Genomic DNA, 13,238 nt, shown 5'->3' with positions numbered 1-13,238 from the left:
TTTCTAGTTCTTTTAATTGTGATGTTAGGGTGTCAATTTTGGATCTTTCCTGCTTTCTCTTGTGGGCATTTAGTGCTATAAATTTCCCTCTACACACTGCTTTGAACATGTCCCAGAGATTCTGGTATGTTGTGTCTTTGTTCTTGTTGGTTTCAAAGAACATCTTTATTTCTGCCTTCATTTCGTTATGTACCCAGTAGTCATTGAGGAGCAGGTTGTTCAGTTTCCATGTAGTTGAGCAGTTTTGAGTGAGTTTCTTGATCCTGAGTTCTAGTTTGATTGCACTGTGGTCTGAGAGACAGTTTGTTATAATTTCTGTTCTTTTACATTTGCTGAGGAGAGCTTTACTTCCAACTATGTGGTCAATTTTGGAATAGGTGTGGTGTGGTGCTGAAAAAAATGTATATTCTGTTGATTTGGGATGGAGAGTTCTGTAGATGTCTATTAGGTCCGCTTGGTGCAGAGCTGAGTTCAATTCCTGGGTATCCTTGTTAACTTTCTGTCTCGTTGATCTGTCTAATGTTGACAGTGGGGTGTTAAAATCTCCCATTATTATTGTGTGGGAGTTTAAGTCCCTTTGTAGGTCACTCAGGACTTACTTTATGAATCTGGGTGCTCCTGTGTTGGGTGCATATATATTTAGGATAGTTAGCTCTTCTTGTTGAATTGATCCCTTTACCATTATGTAATGACCTTCTTTGTCTCTTTTGATCTTTGTTGGTTTAAAGTCTGTTTTATCAGAGACTAGGATTGCAACCCCTGCCTTTTTTTGTTTTCCGTTTGCTTGGTAGGTCTTCCTCCATCCCTTTATTTTGAGCCTATGTGTGTCTCTGCACGTGAGATGGGTTTCCTGAATACAGCACACTGATGGGTCTTGACTCCTTATCCAATTTGCCAGTCTGTGTCTTTTAATTGGAGCATTTAGTCCATTTACATTTAAAGTTAATATTGTTATGTGTGAATTTGATCCTGTCATTATGATGTTAGTTGGTTATTTTGCTCGTTAGTTGATGCAGTTTCTTCCTAGCCTCGATGGTCATTACAGTTTGGCATGTTTTTGCAGTGGCTCGTACCAGTTGTTCCTTTCCATGTTTAGTGCTTCCTTCAGGAGCTCTTTTAGGGCAGGCCTGGTGGTGACAAAATCTCTCAGCATTTGCTTGTCTGTAAAGTATTTTGTTTCTCCTTCACTTATGAAGCTTAGTTTGGCTGGATATGAGATTCTGGGTTGAAAATTCTTTTCTTTAAGAATGTTGAATATCGGCCCCCACTCTCTTCTGGCTTGTAGAGTTTCTGCTGAGAGATCAGCTGTTAGTCTGATGGGCTTCCCTTTGTGGGTAACCCGACCTTTCTCTTTGGCCGCCCTTAACATTTTTTCCTTCATTTCAACTTTCGTGAATCTGACAATTATGTGTCTTGGAGTTGCTCTTCTCGAGGAATATCTTTGTGGCGTTCTCTGTATTTCCTGAATCTGAATGTTGGCCTGCCTTGCTAGATTGGGGAAGTTCTCCTGGATAATATCTTGCAGAGTGTTTTCCAACTTGGTTCCATTCTCCCCGTCACTTTCAGGTACACCAATCAGACGTAGGTTTTGTCTTTTCACATAGTCCCATATTTCTTGGAGGCTTTGTTTGTTTCTTTTTATTCTTTTTACTCTAAACTTCCCTTCTCTCTTCATTTCATTCATTTCATCTTCCATCAGCGATACCCTTTCTTCCAGTTGATCGCATCAGCAACCAAGGCTTCTGCAATCTTCACGTAGTTCTTGAAACTTGGCTTTCAGCTCCATTAGCTCCTTTAAGCCCTTCTCTGCATTGGTTGTCTTAGTTATACATCCATCTATTTTTTTTCAAAGTTTTTAACTTCTTTGCCATTGGTTTGAATTTCCTCCCATAGCTCGGAGTAGTTTGATCATCTGAAGCCTTCTTCTCTCAACTTGTCAAAGTCATCCTCCGTCCAGCTTTGTTCAATTGCTGGTGAGGAACTGCGTTCCTTTGGAGGAGGAGAGGTGCTCTGCTTTTTAGAATTTCCAGTTTTCCTGCTCTGTTTTTTCCCCATCTTTGTGGTTTTATCTACTTTTGGTCTTTGATGATGGTGATGTACAGTTGGGTTTTTGGGGTGGGTGTCCTTTCTGTTTGTTAGTTTTCCTTCTACCAGACAGGACCCTCAGCTGCAGGTCTGTTGGAGTTTGCTAGAGGTCCACTCCAGACCCTGTTTTGCTGGGTGTTAGCAGTGGTGGCTGCAGAACAGCGGATTTTCGCAAACCGCAAATTCAGCTGTCTGATTGTTCCTCTGGAAATTTTGTCTCAGAGGAGTACCTAGCTGAGTGAGGTGTCAGTCTGTCCCTACTGGGGGGTGCCTCCCAGTTAGGCTGCTCGGGGGTCAGGGACGCACTTTAGGAGGCAGTCTGCCTGTTCTCAGATCTCCAGCTGTGTGCTGGGAGAACCACTACTCTCTTCAAAGCTGTCAGACAGGGACATTTAAGACTGCAGAGGTTCCTGCTGTCTTTTGGTTTGTCTGTGCCCTGCCCCCAGAGGTTGAACCTACAGAGGCAGGCAGACCTCCTTGACCTGTGGTGGGCTCCACCCAGTTCGAGCTTCCTGGCTGCTTTGTTTACCTAAGCAAGCCTGGGCAATGGCTGGCGCCCCTCCCCCAGCCTCGCTGCCACCTTGCAGTTTGATCTCAGACTCCTTTGCTAGCAATCAGTGAGACTCTGTGGATGTAGGACCCTCCGAGCCAGGTGCGGGACACAATCTCCTGGTGTGCCATTTTCCAAGCCCGTTGGAAAAGCGCAGTGTTAGGGTGGGACTGACCCGATTTTCCAGGTGCCATCTGTTACCCCTTTCTTTGACTAGGAAAGGGAACTCCCTGACCTCTTGCGCTTCCCGAGTGAGGCAATGCCTTGCCCTGCTTCGTCTTGTGCACGGTGCGCTGCACTGACTGTCCTGCACCCACTGTTTGGCACTCCCTAGTGAGATGAACCTGGTACCTCAGATGGAAATGCAGAAATCACTCGTCTTCTGCGTCGCTCACGCTGGGAGCTGTATACCGGAGCTGTTCTTATTCAGCCATCTTGGCTCCCGACACTCTTAAGGTAGACTTTTCTAACAGCAGAGGTCCCACTAGGCTGGGTTGGGTGTTGTCAGTCCTTTGTCACTGGGTGTATTTAAGTAAAGATTGAATTGCCTCTAAGATAGGTTACAATTTCATCATCTGTCACCTAGATTGGTTTAGAAAAACAAGCCTTTTAATGGGATTCCCTTCTCCAGTTTGCCCTTCTTCAAACCTGTCCTCTATACAGTTATTAGAGAGATACACTTAAAAAGCAAAACTGCATCTTCCACTTGTCTTCCTGAAATTATTCAATAGTTTTTCATAAATTTCAGTCCAAACAGCCTTATCATGTCTCCAAAGCCTCCTGTGAACCACTGATGATTTTCCTTTTTCTCCCTAGTTCACTACTTATTCTCCTGCAACAATAAACCATCTGTAGGTTATCCTGTACACCATGTTGTTTCTTATCTTGATGCTGGGATGCACTGCTTTGCTTCTTTACCTGGCTAATTTCTATTTTTCATTTAAGTGTTGGCATTAAACATTTAAGTTCCCTCTCCTCCAGGAATTTGTCCTTAATCACTACCCCTCCATTAAAAGAAGGGTTAATATCAACATCTCCAGTGCGGTATGTAGTTTGAAAAGGATATTCTATATGCTTATTGTTTTATTACACCTAATAAAAACAATAAAAGGAGAATTTACTTATGCACCTATTCAATGTCTATTTATAGAACCTACTAAATGCTATATGCTGTGTAAAGTGTATTTTATATGATTTTTAATTCTCCCAACAGTTGTATGAAGTGGTCACTGTTATTATCCACATTTTATAGGTGAGGAGATAGAGGTTTAGTAAAAGTAAGAAACTTGCTCAGTTAGGACCATATAACTAATAAGTAGTGGATATAGTTTTCAAATCTAAGACTTTTCAACTTACTCTTCCTCCCTCTCTCTTCTGTCTTTCATAAACATGGCCCCTTAACAACTCTTTTGCATGTCTGTCTTTGTGGTCGTTCTTAAGAGGACCTGAACTGCCGCAATTGGTACCAATACTGTGTGAAACAGTAAGAGGTAAGAAGTTTTGAGCCTGGATTACTACTCATCGCCAAGCTGTCAAGGGGGTGCACTTGTCAAATGGAAAAAGGGGTGGGGAAGGGGTGTAGTCCCTGGCACAAGACGATGCTCTAGTCACTCACAATTACGCTGGTGGTAACCTGGGAACATACTCTGTATGGCGGATCATTCTTGCTTGTGTAATAAATTGGGCATTTGAAAGTTGTGGGGGGAACTGTGTCTACAAAAATGTGGAGGGGAAAAAGCATCCCAAAGGGTGGAGCTTTGAGTGGGAAGAGAAGTGGCCTGAGAATATATACAGATTTCTGGAAATGGTCAGGGAGCTGACTCATAGGTGGGAATTGAACAATGAGAACACTTGGACACAGGAAGGGGAACATCACACACTGGGGCCTGCTTTTGGGTGGGGGGAGGGGGGAGGGATAACATTAGGAGATATACCTAATGTAAATGAACAGTTAATGGGTGCAGCACACCAAGATGGCACATGTATACATATGTAAGAAACCTGCATGTTGTGCACATGTACCCTAGAACTTAAAGTATAAAAAAAAATCAGAGATGAAGACGTCTGGGATAGAGGCATGTAGATGAATACAAGGCACTGGGCAGAAAGTTGAATATTTTTGTGTCACATGCCAGTGTTCACATTTGTTAATGAATTCACCATGAAATAAGCTCTAAGCAGCCAAGTAGACAAAACAACTTGACCAGTTGGGATCAGCCAGCCTTCATCACTGGCCATCCCAGAACTGGCATAGATGTAAACAAGGGATCATGGTGGCACAGATGGAGGCTACACATTGGCTTAATGGTGTGGACTTTCAGTTATTAAGGCTGATCTGGCTACTGCCACCTCTGAATACCCAACCTACCAGCAACCAAGATGGACACTGAGGACATATTATATCATTATCTATCATGGAGCCTAACAGGGCACTTTGTGGAAGTGTTCCCATGACCGGGAGACCCACTGGTTATATCACATACCACAGTATCCAGAATCAGTGATCACATTGTGCTTCTTCCATCCTAGCAGAGACTACAGTTCATCCTCAAGGGACAGATACTTATTTTGCATATGGTTTTGACTTTTTAGTGTACAGAGCCTCAGTCAACACCATTATCTTGGAGATTAGGGAATGTCTTATCCACAGTCATGGTGTTATTTTCTCCATGAAACTGAGACCTACAAAGGTTTCATAATTTATTCAAGGTTGCACATCCATAAAGGCTGAGAACTGCAATTTCAACTCAGATCTTGGGTCTCCAAAGCCCATTCTTGCTCAACCCTAGCAGGGCCAGTATAGTTTTCTGCAGAAGGTACATTGTCTCAGGTCCAGGGGACTTGATTTGGCCACTGTATAAGTAAACCTGAACCTGAAGACCCTCATAAATCCTCCTTCTGAGACACAGGGGTATCTTGGGAAAAGCCTCCATAGATGTTTAGTTCAAAGCAAAACATGAAAATAAAGGAACATCCACTTTCACTACATCATGAATTTCAATTTCAATTGAATTCACTTGTGATGTTGGTGACTTTTTCTTCAACTGCTTCATGAGGGTTTGTCTTTAAGTTTTAGGCCAGAGATGGGTGATTAGGTGGAAAAATATGTACCAGTGCCAGGCTTGGTCCAGCTCCCAAGCTTCTAATCACCTCTTTCAGACCCAATCCTTATCTGAGAAATGAAATTACAATTTAAGCAGAGTCAGGTGTGTTAGTGTGTGTGTGTGTGTGTGTGTGTATCAACAAATCCCACTTCTTGTCTTTTCTTTCTAACCTCTGATGCTTATGTCTTAGAAACAGCCTTCTGTGCTGGGTCCTTTTGGGTCATCTGCCTTGAGTTCATGTTGTGTTAGGCTTGTATTAGACTGCACTCTTTTTATGGTGACAGAAGCCCAGCTTAAACTGTCATAGAATTTACCAGCCTGTATAGGTAAATATTCAACTAGATTCAGAGCCAGTAGGAATGAGAGTCTTGAATGCCACCAGGAATTCATTTCTTCATCTCTCTTCTCTGCCTCTTTCAGCCTGTCAGCTTTATTCTTTAAGACTGACTTATTACATTTGGTTGGAATTAACATTTCTTGATAGTTCTTATGCCTTTTATCTTCATTTTTTTCTCCGATTTTCATTTGAACTATCTCGAGGACAGGTTCTGATTGAGTAGCTTTGGCTAAGTGTCCATCCTAGGCCCAATGAAATATGGTCTGATGGGTGGAGGACTTTGATTATGCTCTCCCTGCAGTGAGATAGTGGGAGTGTGAGGAGTAGCAACTCTCCAAAAGAAGGAGGATGGTATTGCCATTCCAGAAGAAAGGATACTGAACAGACAAAACCATGACACCTATGATGGTAACCTGCAAATAGGTAAGCTGAATCAATAATGCCAGGATCACCTGCTAAAATAATTACTTTTTTTTTCTTCTCAAGGAAACATTAATTTTGGAGCATGGTTAATATTGTCAATGATGTCTTGCTCACCTTTGTACTTTTCACAATGATTAACATAGTGCTTTAAACAGAAGAAAAAAATAGGAAGAGAAAAAACAGGACAAATGATGGATTTCTCTTTAGGGATAATGACATTTATTCTAGCCATTAACCCCTTATTGGACATCTTCAGGTGTTTCTTGGTTGCACTTGCTCCCCTTTGCTCAATCCAGAAAAGACAAAGAAGGCAAGAAGGCTTTCGCAGGCTATTTTAGCCGATAGGTCTCGGAAGTTGCCTATGTATTGCATCATGGGTAAAATTTGGGTTAAAGATAATTGTAAATATGGTATTGATATCAACTGATGTTTTCCCAACATTGCAATAATGCTCGTTTTGTTTATTGGAGAGTTTATTACTTTTTGATCAATAGAGTGTGAGATTTGTGGGTGAAATTAGCATAATGAATAACAATTAGGCAAAGAATCAATGGGATTCAGACAAATATGGGATTTGAAAAAGTCCCATAGGCACACCAATTTTCTCTCTCTCTCTCTCTCTCTCACACACACACACACACACACACACTTTAAAAACTGTAATGCATCTTATTTACAATTCCAAACCTCTAGGTGGGGATGGGAGTATGTATGGTTCCCATGAACTGGAAAGAAATAGGTACCGAGAAACCATTTGCAGATTCTGTTTTCAGGACACTTAATATCTTTGTATTCTGAAAAACCTGGAACATCAATATCCATTAATTCTTTTTGTACTCTCTTCATTTTTAGTTTAATTAAGAGTCACTGAATCTCTTCTCTTTATCACCTCTCTCCTGGGTGCTGTGGCTAAGAGGTAAAGCAGATAGAACTCTAGTTCTCCCATAGTCTCACTTTTATTTCTTTTCTTCTTTCAACATTATTTCATTGGTGGCCAAAGCAAAGCATTTACATACTATGCCATTGAATCATAGGCAGTGAAATTAAGAGAGACCCCAGCAATCATGATTCAGATCACTCCTAAGAATGGGACAGAAATTCCTGAAACTAGAGTTTGTCCTCAAGCATTCACTTGAGTACTTCTAATGACAGGGAGCTCTTTACCTCCCAAGGCAATCCATTGTAATGTGGCACAGCTCTGATGGCTAGAATGTGCTCCCTCATATGGAAAACTGTTCCCTGAACATTCTCTGATTGGTCCTGGTTGTCCTCCAGAGTCAAAAAGAACAAAAGAGGAAAAAAGAAGACTGTGATTGATTTATTGCCTTGTGAGGTTATAGGCCATTTCCTATATTTTTTTCTTTAGGAAAAATGGTCAAGGCCAACTGTTATATCAGTTTTTGAACATCACTGTGTTCTAGGCACTGGGGTAAGCACTTTTCATACATGCATCATCTCATTCACTCGTACACCTTAGCACAGAAAGTAAAAATATGTATAAAACTCAAATACTTTTCAGTATCTGCATTTACATTGAAGTATCAGGATTTCCTCTGGCTGTTGGATGTGAACAGCCTTGAAGGGAACCACACTGAAACATGTTCCAATTCCCTTCCCTTCTGCTTGTTGGACAGAAGAAGCCACAGGAGTTTGGAGAATGGAAAGAAAAACTTCCATTTATTTTACAGATTTATTTTTCTCTGGAAATCAGATTAATGCCATGATTACTGCTCTGTGCACCTTGTATGTCCTCAAAGAGATGGCCCCACATTTCTGTGAATGTCCAGTCTGATGTGTGAGCCGTCCTTGACTCTTTGTTGAAAGATGGAAACCTATCTGCAAAGGAGAACCCTCTGATCCAGCATCCACATCCCGAGCATCATGCTTTCCGAGTGGAGGGCGTTTTCAAGCTTCCTCAAGAAATGCATATTGACTGTGAGCTCCTTAAAAACCATGTTTCTTCTTGTCTACTGAGCCTCTGGAAAATGTGGTTCAGATAAGTTACTAAGTATATTTTTGTTGGATTAAGTACGATGATTGGGATATAATACAGTTCTCAGCTCTTACATTTTGTGGTGTGTCTAAGAATTCCCTGAGAACATCAGTGAAGTGTATTTACAGCATTGGTTCATCTCCCGGTGGACTCTAACATCTGTGTATCGTGGTATTTGAGGATTCCATAGGGTTCGTTGCCATGTCTGAGAATCCTAACTATATATCATCCTATAATTCCTTATGGAATATCTCTGTAGCTGAGAATTTCCTTCCACTGCATGCCTGCTCAGAAATCAATGTTTAGAATAATGGTCCTGCTTGGCTCTGAATTGGGCTGGTTAATAACCATTGCTGGGGAAATCAATCAAATCTATGATATCTTATTACTTATACTAATTTAATCACAGGGAACGGATCACTGTTCCAGTTCAAAGGGCAAAAAGTGTGTGTGTGTGTGTGTGTGTGTGTGTGTGTGTGTGTGTGTGTGTGTGTGTGTGTTGGAGGGGGTGTATGGGGGAGAGAGAGAGAGAAGAGAGAGATTGAAGAGCAGAGGGTACCTTAAGCAAAGAAGGTAGTGAAAACCTGGAGGGAATGACCTATTCTCTACAACATATCATATGCCATATTCAGCTGAACTTTAATTTGTACCTGAAAGCATGTTACTTTTATTCCAATTGTATTCTGAGAATTGTGTTCTGAATAATTTTTGAGATCAGAAGGCAATTGCTAATTCCCTAATCATACAAATTAACTGAGTATGATTTTTAGTAAAATTGCTCACATGTGATTACTGCAGCCAACCAAGCTGGCTCCATTCTAGGCAAATGATTAGATGACAGCCAGCCAGGATGGAGACCATGAATATGCAGGATCAATGATGGTCCAGTCTCTCCAGGTTTATCAATGAGTCTGTGTCAATCTTGTACATTCCCTTTTATCACCTTTCTGTCCACCCTAATCTCAAATGCCCCAGCCTCCATGAAGCCTTTTCTGAAGTGGACCCCAGTCAGGTGAGAGCTCTTCCTCTTCGGAATTTCACTCTCATTTTGTGGCTCCAGAGTGGGTGCTAATTACGTGGTCTACCCCATCTTTCTTTCTATTGGGCAGCGCCACTATCCTGGTCCATGGGGGTTCTGGTGGATGTTTTAGCTAAAGACCCCGCTCTTCTGGCCCAGACTGGCCAATAGAAAACCTCATGTTCTTGGACACAGAGGTTGGTCCAGGATGAGCTGATCAGAATCCTCTTTTGATTATCCTGTCGAGTTTGGAGGAACAGACACTCCTGAGATTGCAAATAGCAAAGACCAAAAAGCTACAGTTTTCATTCTGGCGTCCCTCCTGTTTTTGTATGGCTCTGCCTTAGTCCTTTGGTCCTGTTTTGCAAAATTTCCTATCCTCTGCTCACTGGTTCTAATATAGAGATGATATTTTTTTTCCTCAAGACCCAAGCCTGATTGATTGGCAGAGACTGCTGCTGGAGTAATGTGTTAAGAAAGAGCCTACAGTCATGCCTAGCATCAAGGTCATGTGTAGGGTCAGCAGGAAGAGATTGTGACCTATTAGTTATGTCTGACATGGGCACAGGAGTGCTTGTAAACAAACCAGGTGTTTGCCATCCTTTATCTAGTGACATTTCCTATTTCTTCTCAGTGATTGGTGTGAGTCCTGGATTTAGGCAACACCCTATTTCTATCATTTGTCAAATTTGTCACCAGGAAAGCCACAGTGGCCACCTCATGAACCAGGTCAACCAGACTTTTGCCCTTCAGACTTTAACATTAATTCTTTGGGTCCTCAAAGGCTGAAGTCAGTCAGAAGAATAAATGACGCTAAACAGTATAAGTCCAAGTGGGGCAGGAACATAAAGAGTGGACAAGGAGATCAAGTAAAGCCATTCTGACAAATTCAAGGAGTGTGCAGCATAGGCTGGGAGGCCCAAGATTTTATGCCCAGAGCAGTCCATGCAGCAAATCACTTAAATTAGCTTTCCAATTCAATGTTCAATTGATTACTTTTGTGGAATCATGGTCCACTGGGGATTTTGTGTGATCATTTGTGACCAGAGACCATGCATGCGTTTTTTTGCTATTGCATCTCCTATGCCTGGTACACAGCCCTAAGTGCTCAATAATGTGTTGAATGAGGGAATAAATAAATCAGCAAATTAATGTACAAACTCTCTAGCTCATATCGGAAGTCAAAACTGATTCAGAGTTGATATTTATGGAATACTATTTGAGCTGAAGTAGAAGGATCTAGAAAGGATACATTCAGTTTTTATATTTAGGATGTAGAACTGATAGGATTTGGTGGTAAAAAAAAAGATAATGCTGGGAGAAAGGGAAGGGGGCAAGAAGTCTCCCAGATTTATGACTGGAGCAATGAGTGGCTGGTAGTGACATTCATTGAGATGCTCTTCCAAAGCACCTGTGTTGGCCTCGTCATAAGAACTTCTCATACTCTATTTTTATTGGCTGATTATTTGTCTTCCTCTCAACCCAGGTAGTACATTGAGGGAAGCACTGTGCCTATCTTGTATAGAATTGCATTCCCAGAACCTAGTTCAGTGCTGGGACATAGTAGGTCAGTAATAAATACTGAGTATCACACATAGGTTGGTACCAAATATCCACTGATGATGATGAACCACTTAATAAGTATACAATGACACTATATTTCCATTTATTATGACAGGGGCACATGTTACCCAAAAGCAACTTCTAGTCACTGTGAAAAGGATAAGGTGCAAACCTTGTTTCACATAGCTCAGAACTGTCCTCTGGTCTAGCATAGACCTGCCAATCTACCATGGTATTAAAATGCAAATTTTGTATGAGCTTCAATTACTGAAAGTCTATATGAAGTTTATGAGGCTTAACCCATAGCTGGTTCCTGTTCACAGTCAAAGGCCAATGAATGGTCAATAAAAGCTGCAAACAGCTTTCTGTTATTCCTGATGGATTTCTCTGTAAGATGACAGAGTGTAACAATGATTAATAGTGGAACAATCATTTCTGAAGGCCTCTTGTATCAGATAGAATATATTGATATGAAGGAGGGCAGCATCAAGTTTTGTTGGTATGTCAGCCTATGGTTTTGGGTAAACAGAGGATAGCTCCTCTTTAATAAAATAGGATAGATTACGTTTGAATCTTTCCAGTAGAACCTGGCACATAGTTGGGGCTCAACAAATGTGCCTGAGATAATCATTTCAGAAGAGTTGATTTAAGAGAGACATACTGAGTTGGTTAAGGGGAACATATTGGTGAGTATTGGAGCCCAGGGATTAGTTATCACTATGTCCTCCTCCTGTCCAAGAAGAAAATAGATGGAAATGGCATTTTCTACTAACTGAATGATGAAGATAGCTTCTTTTTTTGTATTTGCTACAGAAATGTCCAGTGCTGTCTGGTCTAGTCTGATTTTAGGAGGATCAGAATTGAAGATTTATCCAAGGATGCTGCTATGTGATGAACAGAGAATGTGAGGACTGCTGTTCTAGGAGGGCACCCGGTATCATCTGATGTACAAATTAATTTCTCAGTGCCTCAAGATTTTTTGCAGGCAGTAATGATTGGGGAGTGAGTAAACAATGGCCCATTTATAGATATGAGAGGTCTGGTCTTCTCAGGTTTAGTAATCATGTGCTGTTAATAATCCTAACAACACACTTACGATCATTTAGACAGTGGTTCTCAGTCCTGGCTGCACAGTAGAATCAGCTGAGAATCTTGGAAAGTACAAATGTGGGAGTCCCATTCTAGAATAAGAGCTCTGTGGGTGGAACTGGGTATCAGATTTTTTTTTTAAGCTTCTCAGGTGATTGTAATGCACAGCCAGGGTTGAAAACCATCAATTGGGCCCAATAGAGAAATAGTGAAATTCATCAGACACTGTTATTTTCTGACTCTATTGAGGTATCATTGTCAAATAAGAATTGTATCGATTTACAGTGTTTCATGTGATTTTTTTTTTTTTTTTTTTTTTTTTTTTTTTTTTTTTGAGACGGAGTCTCGCTCTGTCGCCCAGGCTGGAGTGCAGTGGCGCGATCTCGGCTCACTGCAAGCTCCGCCTCCCAGGTTCGCGCCATTCTCCTGCCTCAGCCTCTCCGAGTAGCTGGGACTACAGGCGCCCGCCACCACGCCCGGCTAGTTTTTTTTTTTTTTTTTTTTTTTGTATTGTTAGTAGAGACGGGGTTTCACCGTGGTCTCGATCTCCTGACCTCGTGATCCGCCCGCCTCGGCCTCATGTGATGTTTTGATATACATATATAGTGAAATAATTACTGTAGTCAAGTGAATTAACATATCAATCACCTCACATAGCTACTGTGTGTATGTGTGTGCACACGCATAGTGAGATCTTCTCTCTTAGCAAATTTCAAGTATACAATGCAGTATAAATTAACTGCAGTCATCACGCTGTGCATTAGATACCTAGAGCTTAGTCATTGTGTGTAACTGAAACCTTGTAGCCTCTGACCAATATCTCTCCATTTCCTCCAACCCCAGCCCCTGGCCAAGTACTATTCTACCCTCTGCTTCTACGAGTTTGACTTTTTTAGGAACCACATATAAGTGAGATGATGCAGCGTTTGTCTTTCTGTGTCTGGCTTATTTGACTTAGCCTAATGTCTTCCAGATTCATCCATGTTGCGCAAACACTTTTTTGATGGAGAAAAACTGTCTTATTTGATGACTGACTAGGCAGTGAATTCCTTTAAATGGGATTGGAAAATCTTTAG

This window comes from Nomascus leucogenys, chromosome 13 (assembly GCF_006542625.1).
Source record: "Nomascus leucogenys isolate Asia chromosome 13, Asia_NLE_v1, whole genome shotgun sequence".
Lineage (NCBI taxonomy): Eukaryota > Metazoa > Chordata > Mammalia > Primates > Hylobatidae > Nomascus > Nomascus leucogenys.
This window is presented reverse-complemented; position numbering follows the sequence as displayed.